We start from the raw sequence: 13948 nt of genomic DNA, 5'->3' as shown, positions 1-13948 counted from the left end.
GTGGCTCGACAAAATTTGGCTTTTCGACTAGTTACGTGCCTTGGAGGGGACGGTTGCCTGGATGTTTTAAAATGCACGCGTATTTTCGCACCAATCAGCCAGATTTTGCCGAGGTACAGGAACGAGGGTAATTGCGCATTGCAATTCTAAAAGCTGATGCGGCGATTACTAACGATCGGCTACAAACCTCTAACTGCAAACAGCTGCCTGTCTGTTACAGTTAAAGTTAGTTATCAGAAATTATTTAACCAGCTTACTACTTAAGACAATTCACCGGCTTTCCGGTGTCCACCAACAGTGGTAATGCTACACCGCAAAATGCATATTTTCAGCCCGAAGAGCGTATTTTTGAAAACTTTTGAAAGTATTCCCTAAAACACCTGGTATATCCTTGGCATTGGTCGCTGGATAGCATGGTCAAAATACTCACCACTATAGTTATTAACTATCACTAATAAGTTCAAGTAAAAGTACCGTTTCTTCGCTCGTCGTTAGACACAGTCGTCTATTTGCAGCAGAAAGAATGCGTCTTGTTTTTCAGCAGCTGTGCTCTAATCTTGCTGGAGCAGTACGACGCCTTTTGTTTCGTCCCTGCACACATCGCAATATGCAAAACCAGCTGTCATAACATTGCAAACAAGACTTTCGTGCAGTGCTAGGCACTCGACGATGCATGTCGCTGTATGTAAAATGATCTTCTCCGCTTTTTCCAATCTAACTCGTCCATGTCAAAGTGAAAATCCTCCTCGGTACCTGCTTGCGAAAAGTCACATACCAATGGCGTCATCAGATTCGTCACACCCGTAGCCTGTTTCTTTTAACTCTTCCCAAAAAGATCGAACGGCCGCTTGTTTTTTTCTTCTTACAAAGGCACAACCGTGCAAGCTACACAGGGACAATAAAGTAAACGAGACACACACAGCGCTGTTTTCAACTGAAGGTTTATTTTTCAGACACTCAGGTAAATACTCAGCAGCATCAAGAAAATAAGAGCAACCAAGTCTGATAAACAGTCATCGCCAATAAAAAATACGCAAGAGAACTCAGATCATCCAGCTACAGATAAGAACCGCAATTCTTTATCTATAGGGGCTATGGAGAGGGTGCTAACACAACTCTTTTGAAGATGAGCGATTTTTACTGCTTCAATGGCATTTCTTACAACTTACTTCTTTTAAGAGGGCTCACCAGCTAGAAGGCAACTCAGATTTGAACTTTTTCTGTCGATAGATGGCAGCACCTGAGTACCCCAAAAAGGAGGGAAGTTCTATTGCCCCTCCAGGTGTGTAAACTACACCGCGACACGAGAGTATTCGTTCTTCGGCATACAAAAAGTAGAGCCCAGAACTTTCTGTAGGTAGTAGAACTTTTTGACGGGTTAGTTGGTACAATCGCGAGCAAAAAATATTAGCACAGATCATTGGCGATTAGAATTCGTATATCTCACCACGCGGCGCTGCGGTACGCAGACCTGCCTAACGGGCCGTTTCCATGTTTGCAGCGTAGGGGGAGACGGCATGATGTAAGCTTTATCAAGCGTGCACCGCCCGAGCGTTCAAGTTCCGACCCTACGTGATTGTGCTTGGAGCATTTATTTTGGCTCGGTTATCACGAGCAAATACGGCCTCTTTTTATTACTGTTTTTTTTTTGTCCGCGTTGGTTTGTCAAAAGGAACTCGCGGGAACAACAGATGATAGCGCTGCTTTTAGACAGTAATTTTGCTGTCCGTAGCAGTCCGCTGAACCCCCCCAATATTGTAAAATGGGAACGGCCCGGCACTCTCGTTATCAGCCTCTTCGCCACCCGCAGCGCCACGCTTTGTCATTCCGGCGCTCTGGCGTTCCGTCATGTGTGCTAATCTTTTTTACCCGCGACTGTACATTGTCTTGAAAGAATGTCGTAGGCGCCTCTTCCTGTTCTGTGTTTTTCCTTCCTGTTTCGTCCTTTTTTGGCCTACGACATTCTTTCAAGTTTCTGTAGGTATGCGGCCAAGATTCCGGGGACCGAACCACAAAAAAGTTAACCCCTCTCAAGCCATTGAGCACAGAAGGATGTGGGGGTCATACAATGGACCATTTCCTGTGAACCCACCAATTTAGCGTTTCCGGTTTGGGTTGCCTAAGCTTCCTTGAGTCTTTTCTGCGAAAATTCTTTTACAATGGTAGGGTGGGGTCACTGGTTTCGCCTGAGCAAACAGGTGTGGTCGTTTAAAATGGGGGAAGCAAGGCTTGGTGCATCCCCAGGACATTACCCGGAAAAGGTTCCATTGTGTTGAACACCTATGTAGTCAGTCGCTAAATAAAAGGAAAGAAAGGAGCTCCTAGCAGAATGCTGTATGACTGGTTTTCCTCCCCTTCCCGCGTAGCCTTCCTTACATAGCTACAGAAGCATGTCCTCGGTTGTAGTGCCAGCCTGTAGCTAACTTTGCCTAGTCTCGTACGAGCCTTCCCAGCGCAGAACACCCATCTTCCGCTTCTCAGCACCAACAAGGCACCAAGCAAATCAAAGTTCGATGAAACTTAAAAGGACGAGAAGTGTGGTTTGCAAAAGCACCGAGAGCGTCCTGTAGCTATGCATGGTGACTGAAAACAAACTTTGGCATTGGATAAGCGAGTTCTTGCTTAGCTCTGATTACATGAACCAATAACGCCAGGTTGAGTCGGGCTGAGCGAAGTCAACCCAACTCGACCAACGCGTATTTACATGAACTCGATTTTAGCTAGTCGAGACCGGTTCATCACAGCGACACCAAGCGTCGAGCACCTTATTGCGAGCGAGCAGTGGTAGCATCCAAGATTGAGCCACACCACCGCTGCTTCGAAGGCGCGACGGCGCAAGTGAAAAACAAGTTTGCATTTATCCTCTCCCCTCCGTTTTTTCGGCCCTGCAGCGTTTACAAGCACATCGGGGCAGGGTGGAGGAGTTGAGCCAACCTACCCACCACCCTGCCCCTTGCGGCGAAGTTTAGTGGTCCCGACCCCTTGACTACCTTGACTTGACTCGGCGCGTTTACATGAACCCAGTAACCAGTAAGTTTTTGACCAGATAACTCGACTCACGTGTGCTTTGGTGCGAACAATGCCTTACTGTGTGTGCTGCCGGGGGGGGGGGGGGGGGAGGGAGTTGCTTTTGGGTGTGGCCATGCATCCGGCTTCCTTTTCGCACCACAAGCCCGAGAAAAAAAGAAAAGAAAAAATCCTTTCGAAATACAGCCCAAGCAGGAAAAGTAGGTGGAGCCACGTCGCACTAGTAAAATTTTAGCGTGAAATTCAAATCCCCGCAGAAAATACATACACAACTTTCAGAGCCTGTAAAACGCAAACACTAGGTTCGATATGGATAAAAATGGCAGCTTAACAATCAAGAAAGAAAAAGAGAGGAAATGTTGCGGACGAAATTTTGATATTTGGCTTAGTTTTTTCCCGAGATGCCATGAAAGTTCGACATATCTAAAAGCACCATTTTTCTGGAACTTTGCGTCTAATTGGTAAAAAAATGAAACTTAAGCAATAAAATCTGTCGGCAACATTTCCTCTATTCACTAAAGAAGAAAACGCTGCCACAAACCTCATGAAAATTGAGCCATGTTTAGACACGGTATAGCTTCTGAAAGTTCTCATGTATTTCCTACGGACACTGCCACTGGTGAACCCTCTTAAGGCTTTTCTTACAAGTTACCCGTGTCATCATCACCCTTTATATGTTGGCGCGTTTCTTCCAAATTGCTGGAAATCTGACCTACAGCAAGATGTCTTCCAGTCAAAAACCCTCGTTTGCAGTAGTAGTAGTAGTGGTTTTTATTTTGCATTGAATATGGAAGGCAAAAGAATTTTTCTCTACCCCGGCATCTGCTATCGCTGCTGGAAGCACCTGAGCTGGGGAAGCGGAAACAAAGGATAGCAGGCAGAGTGTAGAAGTGAAATGAAAGAGGTGAGGGAATAGTAGAAAGGATAGGGGGAGAGGTACACTGGACAATAAATCTATTTATATATCTACATGATAAATATAAATATATACAGGTCGCACGCGCGTGAAGGCCTGGTAGAACAGGTAGAACACAGTAGAAACACACGCGCACGAAACGAAGCACAAAACAGCTGGAGTGGGGGCGTCCAGCTGTTCATCGTCCAAGGTAGCACACGCGGAGCGTTCGGTCACTGCACGTAACTACCTGGCGGAGAACACGCGGGACGTCACGCCCGTCTGTTCGGCGTTTGCAGACGCGTTTTCGTTTCCTGCTCTGCTGTCTGAAGGGTTTTAGGCGAGGAGAGATGAGTCAGACGCGCGCCACTGCGTATCCTTCTTCGAAATGGTGTGCGGGGCTACCCCCCAAATCTGCGTGAACATGAAGCCCCGCCGGATACCATCAGCTTTCGAGATAGAGTGTAAACGGAAGTTGTCAAAAGGTTACAATGATGCAATCCCGTGACGAGTACCTGTCTCTACCCGCACCTGGCATTCGCGTCCCTGCTCTACTGCGTCCTTTCGGCGGCAACTTTCCTGTCATACAGATAAACGGACATCTCTCCCCTCCCTATTCGAAGAATGCAAGATTGCCGTCTGCGAAAGAGGTTGTTTGGTTGGATAATTGTAAAGGGCGCTAATTTTTCTGCAAGTTAATTTTTCTGCAAGAATTACTCGTCGTGTCAGCTAGCGACAAGAGCAAGCAATCCTTTATTAAGTGTCACGTGATTGCACATGCAAAGGGGAAAAGGAGAAAGCACGACCTACAAACACTGTAGCATGACCAGAAGAGGCCAAGGACTCCCGCGTGGAGAGGATGTCGTGTATGTTTTTTTTTGCGTTAATTATTTTTCATTTTATCCAAGCCCTGGGTTCGAAGTTGTGCCCAACCTTCAGGGGATGTGTCTACTTCGTGTTAAAACTTGATTGGTTAAATGAAGTATAGGGCGGGCCCCGAAACACGGCCACCCCAACTTGACTTCTTTATTTGTGGGAAATTGTTTATTTTTCATTTTAGCCAAGCCCTGGGTTCGAAATTGTGCCCAACCTTCAGGGGCGGTGTCTACTTCGTGTTAAAACTTCATTGGCTAAGTGAAGTATAGGGCTGGCCTCGAAACACGGACGCCCTAACTTATTTATTTGTGGGACCCTTAAAATAGGGGTCAAAAACTTTAGACATCAGTGTAGTTAGAGGCTCCGTGCTTAGCAGGTACTTCTATCTGGGCTTTAAGCAAGACCTTCGGTCGATAAGTAAAGTGTTGGAGTGCTATTTCTTTGTGTGGGATCAGTTTCTTTAAATTAATTTGCTCAATTCCTCTGTACAACTTTGCTTATCTAACTTTAAGTTTTAGCTGTTGTAAATTCTGCAAATGTTTCTTCGTATCATGATTTCTATCATCTATCGCCTCCTTCATCACCGCCGAACTATTATGCTTGGAGCCTCCGCAGAAAGGAAAAGAACCGATCTTTAAATTTAACTGCGCCTGCTAGTCTTTGCCTTTAATCATCTTCCATGCACAGAAGCTCGTAGCGTTGATCTTTACCTGGACTGTAATTTCGGCATAATTATTTTATCTTCTTTACTCGGCCAATTTTCTTCTATTTCAGGCAATGGCCTATTTTCGTGCTTTGCTTTTCGATATGCCCTAGATGTTGCTTGGCGGCTTGATATTGCGCCTTTAAGTGAACATACGTGTACCAGTAACATTTTGGGTGCTTTTTGCTTCTCCTCTAGCTTTTCTTTGGTACTGAAAACATCTATGTTTGAATTGCCTCGCGAACACCATCATAGGTCCATGAGCGACATGGGGCTTTCTCCATATATTTTTCGACTCCATGTGATATGGCTATGAAACGACGGTCACTCATGAACCGAACTCAGTGCTGCATGCTACGATGATAACTGAGGCAATGAAATAACCGACCATGCTTTGTTATTCTAACTGTTTTAGCCAATTCCTTTCGCCAAGCAACATTTTCTAGTTTTGTGTTTTAAGTGGCACCTACTGTCAACGTTTCAATATCACCAAAATCAATTAGTGTTCAAAAAGTGCACGTACATGCACAAAAGATTTCGTCATTGCTGTTTACAAATGCTGTATTCTGGCTCTGCAATACTACTTGAAATTAATAATTACACTGAGAAAGTGGTTCATTGTACACTCCACACATTTGTTTAAAGGTCCTTTTAATGAAAAAAAGGTGGCGTCCATGACATGAAAAAGGTGGCCCGCATGCCATGGTGGGCAAGTGGCGGTGAAATAAATACAAGTAAATTCAATGCAATGGCCAACTGCCTGCTATGTAAGTGCGCATCAACTCACCATTCCAGACAAAGACAGCCTCGTGATGAAGTCTGTCCAAAAATGAGCTGTATGGCAGCTCGGAAAGAGCAGCCTGTGTCTCACAACCTCCACCGGTAATTTTGTTTGAATCAGCCACCCGCCGAAGCAGTGGTCATCGGATAACCACTGCGTCAACAGCGGTATCAGAATACAGGAATCTGAATGAGAAGGCGTACTTGCACGGGAGAGATCTCCAGTGCTATCGCATTGTACTCTTAGGGGTATGTTAGGCATCGTCAAAGTTCTTTGAAGCCTGCAGTGCCTATGAAGCTTTGTTGGAGCCTTTTTACTCTGATTCAGTTCACTTTATTCATAAATCTTGCCAACTTAGTACGCATGTATGTTTGGAAAGTACACAGTGTAATATGATCAAAAGGAGCACTCTTTACCCTACATAGTGCTCTCCAAATTGGCATATGCTTTAACGTAGCCCAAATTAATATAGCCCATCACAAGCTCTGCTTGCTAAAAACGATAGGCGTCATCAAAACACAGGTGGTCGAGTTGCATGCTCTTAAGAAGCCTTGTATTAATGAGAAAGTGATTTAATTGTTACTGAATAATGATGAACTTTATGATCACACTTCATTGTGTATTTAGGGTGACCCAGAACACCCACGGGTGGCAAAAAAGGCAATGCTGAAAAAATTACTTCTGCCTGCCAAGCCAAACCAAGCACAGGATGTACAGAGACATATGGATGAATTATATTAGTGTTGGTGTACTATATGACTTACATGGCTTAGACGAGACAAAAAATGCAAGATCAGAGCCAGGTTTAGACACTTATTCAGGAAATTAAAACATTTCTCATATTTTTTTTTATTCCCGTACTATAGCCTGGTTTCACTGATATCTTCTCCAACCAAGCAGCTATATTTCATTAACGCTCAACCTACCTGTAGAATGTCGCTCACACACTGGTGCCCTGTCGTCATGTTTGAGACGTCCATTACTTGCTGAGTATTTGTCTACCATGCCTATTTTCACTGCCCTTTAGATTACATGCGCAATTTTACCGGATTTAATTAGAACACTTTCAATAGACGTGGACATGAAGTTCTTTTGAGCATCAAAATTTTAGGTAATGTAGTGTTAACGCGTAAGTGCCGAGCTTAAATTCAGCCACATATGGGTGGTCGCTGTTTTACTCCGCGGCCATTCTAACCCCATCGCGGTGTAGCGACATCAAAACTTAGCCGCCAAGGTGAGGTTAAAACTTGAGGCCTTAACAGTGGCAGAGACGGCGGGTGCGTTGCAGGCGGGCGCACCGATCACGCAAGTATACTAGTTAGAAGGTATCTTGATGTATCCTGAAAGTCCAAAGCTGGCCCACATTTGTTATCGATCTTGCCTGTCCAGCGCTCGCGCTTTTTTGTAGCGAAAGCTAATATATTGGCCACGAACTTGCGATTTCGCTGTGGCGGTGCTCCGAGGAGGCACAGTGACCCAACGTTTTTAGATCCCTTTCAGTTTGAAAGCTGCGGTGCGCGGATTGTCGCCTTTCCGTTTCCTTCCGTGCGGTGGCGCTCGCCACGCTGTTTGCCCGACCAGCGTGGCCCTTCGCGTCTACGCCATGGTCACCGCCGCCTGATTTGGAGCAGCCAGCAGATATCAGCATGGAAGATATCAGCTGTCCTGTGCCAGTTGTTGGCAGTGACGCTTATCTTACAGTATAAAAAAGCTTCAAGCAAGGGTGCTTAAAGCATCCCACCAAAAAGATGCTAGAGTTTACCAACATTGTAAACAAAGCAATCCCGATTTCTTTGAAGGAAGGTACCGTTTTTGAAATGGACGTTTTTTGGGAGCTGCTAGACGAGCTTGAATTGCAAAACCTTGTTCGGCTTGGATGTGCAGAGCATATGGCCACTTTTACATGCCAAGTGCTGCATTTTGTCATAGTGACACGCATCCACTTCTAGGCGAGAGACGTGAACCGTCGGCTAGAGAACAGAGAAATATTGTCATTGCAAATAAAAAAGCTCGCCTTCAAGTAGCCATTCCCTCCGTGCTTCCGACTTAGTGTGTCTGCATTTAATGCTTGTCTGTGTTCAATGAAATTAACATTCTAAAAATGAAAGCGGAGTACGCTGCTCCTGTCTGTGTTATCATTGCAAATAAAAAGCTCTTCTATAGTTATTCCCTCCCTGCATCCAGCTAAGTGTGTCTGCATTTATACTTGTGTTCTCTGAAATTGGAATTCTAAAGAACGTGCAAAATGCTGCTCACATGTGCGGTGCTTCGTTGATAATATAGCGCGGAATTTCGTGACTGATCTAGAAGCGGAACATCGCTAGTTTTATCCTTTCATTAATGTTTCGTGCATTCTCCCGAAGAAATATCGATAGCTCTACTCCAACATACGCATATCATCAGCGCTAAACGTCGCAAACGTGATGCGATAAAGCGCAATGCAAACGATTGGTTTTTTGCGAACTGGCATCAGCCTGCTCTTTATCTCACCCTTACTAGCCTGGTGAAACATTTCTTTAACCATGAGGCTGAAGTTTCAACGTGACAGCTCCAAAAGTACAGCAAATTTGAGTTCGACGTGTTCGCTCCCAATGTTATCGCGGATGAGAACAGGCTGTCACAGCAACTGCCAAGCGCGAGCGCTCCGGCGCCTCCGGGCCGACAGCGACAGCAGCGCCGCGTGGTGAGTGGAAGCGGACGGGGGCCGCTTTCTCGGGCGCGCCGCGGGGGAGCTTGCAAACTGAAAGGATCTAAAAACGTTGCAGTGACCGACCTTGAGCCGTTGCCTGGCAACCGTCGCAGCTGGCGGACGCTGCGCGCTCGCCGCGCCATCTGGCCTGACGTCACACCGCGCGTCTCGCCGCGGAGCTGCCGCCGCCGTTTGGGATGACGTCACACCGCTTGCCTCGCCGTTGCGCTCGCCTCCGCTTTCGCTACGTATATTCTGGCATAGCCGAGATGTGAGACAATTACTGCGCGATTTATTTTCCTCAAAAATCAGTTTCAATTTTTTTTATGTCGATCACAGCTAAACGTGGCGTTCATAACGGCGATGAAAACATTCACAGGCGCCATGTCCCTGTTTTATACACAGCATTTTATCATAGCAGGCTGCACTGGCTGATATCATTCGTGCTGCGCGTGTATACACCGTTCCCATTTTATGCGCAGCTCTAAAAATGATCGCTCAGACTTCAATTTAAAAAGAAGGTCGGCACCGTCATTGGTTTTCGCATCGGCAGTCTCGCCAAGGCAAGTATACAAATACCGCTGAACGCACGGCTTTGCGCACCGCCGGACGTAAACAAAGCGCGTATGTATGCGGTTCGCGCAAATTCCCTTCGTGCTTTGTCGGTGAACTGGCGCGAAGAAATCATTCGAGTTATGAAACGTGTGACGAACACATCAAAACTTAAAACGCGTTATGATACATTAACCAACCTCGAAATGGCACATTCACCCCACAAGATGATTCGTATACCTTGTGCATGCTCTATACACACACGATGTGGTTTCAGTGTGAAGCATGACATGTATCCGGCACGATTCGCAGGACCGCTGTTAGAGTATAATACCAGTAACCTTCATACGCTCACCGTGAGTACTTGTTATGTAGTGGTTAGAGAGTTCGCTTTAGGTTCAGAGTACTCGGTTGGTTGGTTGGTTTATGGGGTTTAACGTCCCAAAGCGACTAAGGCTATGAGAGACGCCGTAGTGGAGGGCTCCGGATATTTCGACCACCTGGGGTTCTTTAACGTGCACTGACATCGCACAGTACACGGGCCTCGAATTTCTCCTCTAAAGAAATTCAGCCGCCGCGGCCGGGATCGAACCCGCGTCTTTCGGGTCAGCAGCCGAGCACCATAGCCAATGAGCTACCGCGGCGGCCAGAGTACTTGGGTTCAAACCTCGCTTGTGTCATTGTTGCTGTGCCTGTGTGCGTGTTTCTGTGCTAAAATTTTTGTGTGCAGCTCGAATTGATACAATGTGGCATTAAAAAAATCATCGGCAAGCTAAAATGAAAACAATCCTGAAGAAAAAAACGATTCTGAGAAAAAGTATTTTTTTCAGAGGCCATATAAACGGTGGGCCGCTAACCCGCGCACCATTTAGTAAGCAGGAAGATTTTTACATCTTGCACCACATACCGCTTGGATACGGGCCGCTTGAACGCTGTGCGGCCGAAATGAAAGGCCGCTTCCACTGTGGGTCGTTGAGACGAAATGTTTGTAGGCGTCGAAAATTTGTCCCGAAGCCCGGGAGCGCTAGCGCGCTATATGCGTGACTTGACCAAGAGTGTACCAGCCGCGACCATGCGCACTCTGGTCTCAGCTAAATACCCACCATGACTGAATTAAACTGAGGCGTACAGACGCATCCAAAAAAGCGGCTGTGGCTCAAATAACCTGAGTCGGGATATACAGAGCGAAAGCTTTGTTAAGCATGGTTAGACACGGTTTAGCTTTGGTTCACCTTTAATTTTTTGAAGACCTCAGCGATAGCAAATAACGCGGTGCATGCATGACGTGCCGCAAGTGCAAGAGCGAGCGTCCAGAGCGGTGGACGTGACTGCCAAGCGCAAGAGAATAACGTGACACATCACATGCCAGAACTGGCGAGAAGCCGTAGCGCAGCGATGGAGGTGACTACCAAGAACGCAGCTATGGCGTCGCTGAAGAAGGTCGATACATTTGCCACGTGCTATTTTATATATGCAGAGCGCCTCCCTCTAGAGGTCCAATCTAGGAGCCAGTTGACCTTCAGGTTCAGCATGGGAGGAGTAGAGCTTCTCGCTCTGAGTCATGTGCGTAGTTCTTGTGCGCAGCTGTGTTTACCGTGGTTAATAATTGTCATAAGCCTTAACATAAACTCTCAAGACCATGCAGTTGTTGAAAGGTGCCACGCACGTACAGTTCAGCAGTAATGTCTTAATTGCCATTGCACCTGCTGCTTTGGCAAGTCTGTGATGCAAAATGAAGTATGAAAACTTGCTCGAAGGTTTTCTTTTTCGTGCTTATTACCACAAATTTACAAAGGCGCAGATTTGTTCCGAAATTAATACCTTTCAAGTCTGACAGAGGAAAGCAAATTCGCAAAGCACGCGACAACCATTATCACCAAAACAGTCATTTTTATCAGTGTGGCAAGTGGCAGCAGCTTGCTCTGCGACAAAGCCATTCTTCCTTTGTGCAGCTTTTTCAGTCAAGTCAGAAGCAATCAAAGCAGTGGACTGCATACTGCGCACAAGGCAAATGTCGTTGGTCTTTCCTTGAAGTCAAGCATGCTTTCTTGGCACATTGGAATATCTCTAAGATTTCTCAGGTTGGTCGCCTGGAACAAATGAAAATTAGCCTGAGCGCGATTGCTTGCAATACTTTGAAGTGGGAGCTGCGATAGTGGGAACTGCGCCGGGATCTGTAACGCTGCAATCGAAAAGCATGATGAAGGCAGTGAATCAAGCATCTTCCATTATTCAACGGAATGGCAACGCAGCTGCATAAGTTGTGTGTGGTTATACTGCAGTGAAGACAGGCTCTAACCCTGCAGATTAAGATGGTTTGATTTTCGACAGCACTTGATGCATCAGTGTACAAACAAAAGAGCCACACAAATTAGTGGGTTAATGTGCCCCACAGGACCCTGGACAAGGCAAATTGTCATCCAATAAAAATATAACAGCGATGATAATGGGCAATCCTGACCAGATGCGTAAACCATCACTTCAATGACAACATCACTGAGTTGTACTTTCAGACCCATTCCCCAATGCAGATTCTTGCAGTCTTCAGCTATAGCCAAATTTCAAGCGGGACTGAAAGTGCGTGAGAAGCAGTTATGTTTAGCACTGCTGGCGTTGACTAAACGACCGGAAATACAGCTGCACTTTGTAACAAAAAAGCAGAACAAGCAAGGCTGAGGCTTGGCTTTTGAAACTATACTCGTGAGACTCAGAGTTTGCCACTATCAAGAAAGCATGCCTTGCAGATGACGTACTTGGATGACCAAACGAATAAGATGACCGGAAACTGCCCGACCAGTGTTTCCAGACCTCACAGCAGTTTGGAAAAGGTTTTATTACAATGAACAAATAAAATGAAGTGTCAAGTGTAAAGCATCGATAACAAATTGTTAACGAAATGAGTATGTATCAGCCTTTCCCAATGGAGGTGCTGCGCAGAAGGGCTCTGCTAAAAACATCACTTTTAAAATATCAAACGTAACGTATTGTCTAAAAAGTTTAGTCTTCGTGAACGCAAGTTGCATGACTTCACGCAATGTTTACACAAAGCACATCGTTCTTGGAAAACGTCACCCAAAATGTCACCACACTGCGTTTCTACACCAGCAGACGCCTCAGCGAAGCGAAGACCGGCTGTTTTCATTTGAGATCATTTTTTTCAGAGGTCTACACCACGCACGTTCATAAAGGTAAGATCGCTATCACAGAAGTTGAGGCACTGACAGGTTTCGCTGTACAAGAATGCTTATATAATAGAGTCTCTTTCATCACAACCGTTGTTGGTCCACAATCTTGAACTCTTTCCACAGATATGTGCAGGTTATGTTGATGCAGCGAAGGCTTAGCTTAGCAACCTTCGTACATTCTTTCCGAGCTTCATTTTGGCGGCAGCATCAAAGGAAGCGGACTGTCTTTAACTCGCTATACACAGAGAAATAAATGGCGAGAAGGCACTGCAAAGTGAAGCAAATAAAAAAAATGAATTCATTCACTCCTCAAGGTGTCGCTCAATCACACCAAGTATCTCGGCCTTGCACCTGCCTAGTTTTCTGGGGCTCAGTGGCCGAAGCAACGCCGTCACAGTCTCCCCGAAGTGCGTCGCAGCATCGTTGTAGTCGGCAGTTTCCACGACAGTTCCCACTGCTTTAGGAGCAGGCTGGCTTCCCTTGTCCAACTCGACCGGTTCCACTGAGGCGGCATCGGGCTCTCTCGGATGTTTGGGGAGACCTCAGGCTGGGTCTGGCACATATCAGGAGAAGACCATGTTTCGCCTGCCATTGAGCTGGTGCTGATTATGCGCAACTGTAGGTTCTCCTTGCACAGATCTTGGGGCAACGGAACCTCATCAAAGGATTCCGGAGATGGCTATGGAATAGAAATAACAAAAACGCATATAACATCGTGCAAATGAAACGTGGAAAAAAGCATGTGCAGTTCATGAATAGGCAATCGCGCAATTTACGTGGTTATTTTTTCATATTTCGCGGGCTTTCTTTAAATGCTGGAAAAAAGGCAACATAGGCGATATGTTGATGCAACAAACTGCATCGGTCCTTTCTTAAGCCCCTCTGCAGCTTCAGGTAAGGCACGTTACCCTGAAGAGAATAGAAAATTTGCATAACTAATCTTGGCTTAAGCTTAAGGATAATTTTAAAAATACTCTGAGAAAGGCCACACGGCGAGACACGATATGTCGTTGGTTTCTTCTAGCTCTGGTGCGCCACTCTTTTTTAATCCTTACTTCAAGTTTAGTGAAACGCCCTGTATACATGGCATCAAATACCGACGCTATTTTCTGAGGAGTTAATATACCCATTTTTGCAGTGCCTACTGCCTACCGCTGGGTGATGCGGCGAGTGATATAGCTGTATTTGCTGAATTTTGCAAACAGGCGTCCAGAGAAAGCTGAGCTCGTGACATCCTTGC

The sequence above is a fragment of the Amblyomma mixtum genome, chromosome 9 (genome assembly GCF_055824585.1).
Source record: "Amblyomma mixtum isolate Tamu chromosome 9, ASM5582458v1, whole genome shotgun sequence".
Taxonomy (NCBI): Eukaryota; Metazoa; Arthropoda; class Arachnida; order Ixodida; family Ixodidae; genus Amblyomma; species Amblyomma mixtum.
The sequence above is the reverse complement of the archived record's forward strand: the minus strand, read 5'-3'. Positions refer to the sequence as shown.